This window comes from Cryptomeria japonica, chromosome 3 (assembly GCF_030272615.1).
Source record: "Cryptomeria japonica chromosome 3, Sugi_1.0, whole genome shotgun sequence".
NCBI classification, from domain to species: domain Eukaryota; kingdom Viridiplantae; phylum Streptophyta; class Pinopsida; order Cupressales; family Cupressaceae; genus Cryptomeria; species Cryptomeria japonica.
In genome coordinates this window covers 832,944,686-832,952,650 of record NC_081407.1, presented here as the reverse complement: position 1 = coordinate 832,952,650, position 7,965 = coordinate 832,944,686, and positions in this window count along the sequence as shown.

Genomic DNA, 7,965 nt, shown 5'->3' with positions numbered 1-7,965 from the left:
TAGACATCTCCTACATGGATAAGCACTGCTCCCCTCTGTCATTAACTAGAACACGAATGGAATTTCCATGTCTTCTTGCTTTGACTGAGTTGAAGAAGAAAGTAGTTTTCTTGTCCCCCTCCTTCAGCCAGTCAATACAAGCTCTTTGCTTCTAATATATTTCCTCCCAAAGCTCCCATTCCTCTACCACCTTGACAGCCCTGTCTTCCTCTCTAAGTAGATCCTCAGACAACCCATGCTCCCTAATTTCCCTGGTGATCTCATTCAGTGCAATTTGAGCAGCTTTTTTCTCATGAAAAATGTTCCTGAAGCCTTGTTGGTTCCACAGTTTAAGCTGAAGCTTTACAAATTGCAGTTTCTTGGCAAAAGAGTACATGGTAGTGCCAAAGGCCGGCCTCCCTTTCCTCCACCAATCTGCAACAAGGTCCTGCAAACAAGGGTCCCGAAGCCACATAAGTTGGAATTTGAATGAAGGCGAACGGGCAACCCGAGCCGAAGATGAAACTAGCTTGATGGGCCAGTGATCCGACCCTCTTCAGTCAAGAATCTCAAAACTTGTGGACCACCCCCCACCGATCCAAAAATAGGAAACTAGAAAACGATCCAGTCGCTCAGCAATCCAATTCTCTCCCACCCTCCTATTGTTCCAAGTGAACAAACCATTGCTAGGCTTGATGTCAACTAGCTGCAGCAAGGAGATACTATCCTGGAAAAAGAAAGAAGAAGGTTCCAACTGCATTACAACCCCCTTCTTTTCACTCAACTCTAGGATGGCATTGAAGTCTCCTACCATAATCCAAGGGTGAAAGGAGGCGAACCTTCGCATACCTAAAACATGAGACCATAAGCCTTGCTTACCCTGAAAATAATTGGGAGCATAGATATTTGAAAACAAGATGAATTCCCTAGTCTCAAGACTAGATAGCACCCCGGATAATGAGGATTTGGAAGCAACCCACCAGACAGGGTGGAACCTTAAAGGGTTCCAAAGGCAGGCCACCCCTCCCGAGGAACCAGCTACCCCAACAAACTGACACTCACCTCACCCCCACAGCTTTGGCACAAGACCCATCATGCTCTCCACTAAAAGTTTAGTTTCTTGCAAGAAAAGGACATCAGGTGAATGATTCCTGATCAAATCCCAAACAACTTTTTGTCTAGGGTCGTTGTTCAAGCCCCTTACATTCCATGAAAGAACAATCATTTAGGAGGGTTGGAGAAGTGCGAATGCAAAGTCTTCACTGATCCTGACTTGACCAAATTCTCCCCCATCTATTTGATCTTATCCAGATCCTTCTTCTTGCCGACCTTTGAGCTCTTCTCTGAAGCGCTTTTCTTAATATCTCTCTGATGTAGACCTAGGTGAACAGCTGACCTATTACTTTTAGCCCCATCCGGTTCCAATTTTGAAGCTATGGGGGAACCCTCCCCCTTAGCCAGGTTCACCTCCATCCCAGGAGCCAGGCCCAACTGAACCCCTACTGTCTGGTCCATCTCCATCTGCTGGCTTCCAACCACTAGCAGGGCCTAGGAAGATTCCTCCATTACACTTTCCAACACCCCTCCAAATGCACCCTGATCTAGAGGGGTTAACCCCGGATTTACTTCCTAATGGCTCAGGTCATCCAAGGCCTCAAATCTATTGAAGGTATCCTCCTCACATCTCTCCTGTAAGGGTCTCGTCTGTCCTCTATTCCTATTCTTTGTCTTTACTGAGAAAAAACCATCAGCACCCTCTACCACACCCGACATAGGAGCTTTCCCTTTCTCAACCCTATCAAGGTTCGGTTCTGGCTGCTGAGGTTGTCGCACTACCAGTTTGTATCTAGGACACTTCTTCTATAAATGACCATACTTATGACATAGACAACAACGAAATGGTAGAGTCTCATAATCTAGCTGTTGAACCCATGAATAAGAGCCTGCACACATATCTATAGCATCTGGCAAGGGTTTACTAAGATCTATTTCAACACAGATACATGCAAAGGTCATTACCTTTCTCCCCAGATTTTGCAACGAGGATCCCACTAGCCTCCCAAGCAGAGCAGCGAGCATCCATAACACATCCTCCCGATAGCATTCCACTGGAAGACGTGGTAACTGAACCCACACCAGAACCCTATTTGGGAGCTCCTCTAAAGGATTAAACCCCGCATGCCATGGCTTGATGAATAATCCCACCTGGTTGTAAAAATACGGACCTCCTTCAAAGACCCTATTGTGATCCTCCATGCAGTTGAACGTGACCATGAAATAGTTATTTGCCAAAAGCGTAATCTCCATTTCCCCTTCCGGTGCCCATGTCCACTATGCCCAATTTTCAAAAAACTGCAGTGAAACCCTCATTCCCAAAAACTTGTAGTACAACGAGCGATTTGAAAAATATTCAATGTCTTCAGCTATTATCTCAAGAGGGATGATCAGCTTTGGCCTCTCACTACATCTCTCCAAACACCCATTAATTTTCACCATACGAGCGCTACCAGCACTCCCAGATCCCAAGTCAGAAGAGAATAGGTTATTGTTAAATGTCTTCACATTCTGAAATGGGGGTTTTGAGCCCATCACAGCATGGAAATCCATAGCTGGGACCACCTATGAGGCTTCCCCACCCAAAGTCGCCATCGGGGTTCACAAAGAATAAAAAAAGAGAAAAAACAAGGACGTTGGCTGAGGGCCCACACCCCAAAGGTCTCCCCACGGGGGCTCGGCACCCAAGGCCCCTCCTCTCACCCATACCACTGAAGATCAGCCCACCTATAGTCCCAAGCTCCTAGGATATCCTCGGTCGTAGTAGCAAAGACCCCACCCCCGCGCAGCCTTCACACAACCCGGCGACCACCCTGCAGCCACCCTCGAGCCCTCAAGCCCCTTCCACCACCATCTACCCCCCTCTTGCAGCACTTCCCTCCTGCATGAAGCCACATGAGTGCCACCTGCGAGCTAGGGCTGTGAAACCCTAGCTCAGCTTCCTGCATGCACCAGCATGGATGCCATCCTCCAATTTTTTAATAAAAATTTTCAACTTTAATTTCTTAAGAATTTAACTATATTTATGTTCAATTTTATATTAAAACAATTGTTTGTTAATATTGAAGTTATCTTTCAATTAATGCTATTATTGTTTATAATATCAATATTTATATTCTTATAGATTAAGAAATATAATTTTGTTAACTAGTGTAATGTTATAAAATAAACATGTTCTATTTAAAAAACCTAAATGTTGATATAATAATATTATATAGTTGAATGTTATATATATAATTTTTTATATAGAATTAATATTCAATTATACTTATGTTATCCTTAAAATATATAATATATTTTATACTTAGTATTATATTAAATATTTTAATATTATAAATTATATCATATCATATTATATTACATTATATTATATTATATTATATTATATTATATTATATTATAATGTATTATATTATATCATACTATATTATATACAATTTCTTGTATATTTATATCTTTCCTTTCAATCTCTTCCTTTTTATATACATTCACACATTGTTCATGGATCCTTAGCACCCTATATGACTCTATAACACCATGAAGATCTATCTTTCCTTCTCCCTCTTCCTTTATATCTCTTATCCCTCCTTCTTTATATCTCCCTCTATATTTTTCTACCTCTCTCTATATCAATGTCTATTTATCTCCCTTTTTGTCTCAGTCTATTTTCCTCCCACTCCCTCTATCCCTAGACATGTGTCCCTCTATTCAGTTAAGTCTCTCCCTCTCCATCCCTCTTTCTCCCACTCACTATTCTCAGGCCTCTACATCTATTTCTCATTGTCTCTTTATCTCTATCTCTCCATAATTATTCTCCCAACTCTCCCTTTATCTCGACCCTATTATCTTGTCCTCTCTCTCTCCACCCCTATGTCACTCACTCACTCTATTTATATCTATATCTCACTTCCTATCTCTATATTTATATTACACTCTCCCTAGTCCTCTCCCTCTCTACCTTTACATATTTATCTCTTTTATCTCTATCTATCTCCATCTCATGTCTTTGTCTCTTTCTTTCTCCTTCTCCCCTTCTCTCCATATCCCTTTCCTCCATCTCCATCTCCATATTTATCTATACCTTTTTTGTCTCTATCTCCTTTCGCCCTCTCTCTCACTCTTTACCACTACATCTATCCCTCTCTCCCTATAATGAACATAGCATGAGCCTAATTATCTTCTCGATTCATAGGTTTTATTCCACTCCTAATTGGAACTATTTAAGTGGATGCATAGTTGATTTGAATATATTATTTCTTCATTAATACCTTTGTTGCACAAACAACATCACTTGTTTAATGGCCTACCAATTGACCTCACTTAATAGACCAAAAGACATTCCTAATCAAGACATTCCATGCCTCTTCAACATACCCATTACACATCAAGCAACAATTGCTAGTTTTAGGATAATGCCAAATTACTCCATCAATTTTCTTCTTTCACTTTCATTGTTGAAATATTTGTATATTTGTTTCAACTTGAAAAAAATGGGCAGCAAAGAAAAAGATAGTTGTCCTAAAGTAATAGAGAACTCGAAAATCATATAACATAAATTGTTAAGCTCTTTATGAAATATAAACAATAAGAAATCCTTCTATTATTAAAAAAAAACAATTTCCCAGTTTTTAACAAATAGTCAAGGACTCCAACTGTATGACAACTCTTATTAATAAATGATGTTTCATAAATAAGATCTAAGCTTGATATCTTTAAATCAAAAAGTTAATTAAATAAAAAGAAATATTTTAAATTTCATTTAAAAAACTACCATGATTGAAATATCATAAAAAATAATTCACACTATATAACTCATATATGAATAACAACAATATAAACCAAACTGAACACAAATAATAAAATAAAAGTAAGTGCAAATTATAAATAAATGAATATCAAAATTGTGTAGGGACATTATTAAATGGCCTGATGAAGCATCAAATTTTCATTTAAACCCATGCACCCTATGAATTTCTACCTCAATAAGCTAAGCACGTATACAGATCCTAAAGTGCATTTGTCAGTTAGGCTTAAATTTTCTATTTCAATCTAATCTATAATTTATACTAGGGTTTCATTCACAAGCTAAAAGAAAACATATTCTCCTCAACAAATATTATAGAAAAAGATATATCATTGACACAATTACAACTTCATAGAGGACTCTGTAGACTCTTCTACATACAACCACATACTAAAACAAAAAATTTGCCCACTTTGGGTTCTCAAGATTTTAGAGTATATTTTGGTTTGCATTTGTTACACTTCAGAACCTCAGGCTCTCGATATCGCGAAGTTCCCTCTGATACTCCCTATTCATGCACTTAAAGCTCTGAGTTTCCAAAAATTTGAATCCTTACCCTTCATTATTGTGACCTCCATTATTTCCTTTTCGGATCTTGGGATCTCAAGATGGTAAATTTCTGCTTCTTATCACTTCGAAACCCCAGAATCCTCGAGTCCCAATGTAAGTTTGGTTTAAAGTTTTATGACTCTAGAACCTGACAATCATGGTATCTCAAAGTTATGCTCAAGGTCTTGTAAAAGAGTACTCATGCCTCTGGAACCTTGGAATCCTTGGATCCCGAAGTCATGTTGCTTTCTCTCAAGGTTTCCTTTGAACCGAAAACTTCAAAACCCTAGGATACCAGAGCTTACTTCTTTTGAAAATAACTTCCAAGGCACTAATTTTGCATTTTCTTTTGGTAGTTAAATATTTCTTATGGAAGAGGGATCACCCCAAAGTACAAGACTAGGAGCAAGTTTAAACTTGAAAATAATCTCATCACTATGAAGTATCACTATCATGACCAAACATCTGTTTTAAAATTTGAAAAAGAGAAACAATGGTTTATAGACATAGAGATTGGGCATATTGAATTGGACGCAATTAGGAAGGAAATGACTCAACTAGATGTAAAGGGTGCACACAAGAGAATAAAGAGATTCAGGCTCATGGAAGCCACAATTTTTCCTCAAGCAGTTCAATCCTTAGAATTGATATTGAAAGTTGCTCAACACTACAACCAAGATACCAAGAAATGCCCAAATTCTAAAGGGAATGTAGTGGTGGATATTTCAGTGAACATTCTAATTATGACCTTTGCTATCCGTGAATATGAGGAGGTCCTCTAAACAATTAAGGATGAAGTTATCCAATTTTTTAACAAAAATGTTGTAGAGAACAGGCATCATATAAATGAGGTATGACTAAAGAAACAAAGGAAATCAGGCCTTAAGGCCATAAATAACATTCTAAGAGTTGATTTCAAGGATGCACCATGTGACCTTATTATTATGCTTAGTAGAGATTTTGGTAAAGAAGATAGCAGGCATTGCCACTTATGGATGTACCACTATATCCAAATTTTCCTCACAACAAAAGAATACTTTGACTGGGCACTGATCCTCTCTAACAATATTCATGAGCAAATGTCCAACGTGATTAAAATAAAGAAGTTCTTCATAGATTCTTATGTGATCTAGGTGGTAGTTAGGAGTGGAATTTTCCCATGATTAAACACTAAGGGGGATTGGGAGGAGGTCCAAAAGATAAGAAACTCTAAGATTTCTACACTCAATTTCCTATCCAACAAGCCAAGAAAAACTTTGAAAGGATTAATGATGCCTTTATATATGTAGTCATATGTAGATTGACAAGTGATGTAGGGTACCATATCTCTCCTATGGCCATGAAGTTGATACAAGAATGGAGAATTTGGTTTATCCACAAATAATGCTCTACATACATCTGCTTAAGTGGATTTACAAGTAACCCTCTTCTCCTCCCTCTCTATTGAAGCAACATGATCATAATTATTGAATATGTGAAATAGGTTTTATGACTCCAATCCCTCATGAACTTGAAGCATAAGACATGGGTTACATTCCCCATTTCCCTTAAGTACTACAAATGCCACAATTTTCAAACTACAAAGACAACCATTAATGAATTGCAAGATCTCTATCTTAAAGAGTTTGATTATGCTGGGCCAATATTATGACTCACTTATTAAACTTAAAAGAATGATGCCAGTAGCATATGGCAGACACATACCATCTTTGGGGGATTTTTGGGTAGGCATATAGGATAGCTTAGAATATAGGAAAATGTGATTTTATAGGTTAACAATAACCCAAAAGAGAGAATTTGACGTTGAGGACAATATTCCTAATGACTTTAGGGATGACAGAGAGATGGTGGATGCAACATACAAGGAGAATGCAAATAGACAAAAGGCCCCTCTCACCAATAACATGGTTAGAGAAAGAGTGTGAAAATTGAAGATGTATTCGAATAGGTCATTGCAAGAAGCCAAGAATGGTTGAATCTTAGGCTTCGACCAAGTGCCATCAAGGAAAAGAAGAAAGGTAAAGTTGTTGGAAATCCTCAAGCTAAAATAACTAAGGAATATGTGAGGAGGACAAGGTCTGAATCTAGGAAGAACACTCTAGTGGACTAGGAAGATGCTACATCTATTATTGGTAAAGAATTAATGAAACAACTAGATGCAAAGATGTAGGATTCTCAACTCTTGAAGACAACAGATGAGAAAGACATAATAATCAGGTTGTTCTCCATGACATAAGAATTTATCACACCCATTGTACCTACCATTGAAATTTTTCCAGGAGAGGATATCTCACATGTACAAGATGAACAACATACCTCTTTATCCCAAGATCCTACAACAACTGCAAAATTAACTCATTAATGGGTGATTATGCACAACATTAAATTAGATTTAAATGAGGATGATGGGCCAATTGCAATACTATCTTGTAAGAAGAAAGAAAACCTTATGCAAAGGCAAGCTACCTCATAACAACATCTAAAAGAAACTATATTAGAATAGGTGTCTTCTACTCCACAAGATGAGAAACCTACTCAAGAATTTAATGATGAGATCAAGGAGAAAATTGTAGAGACCA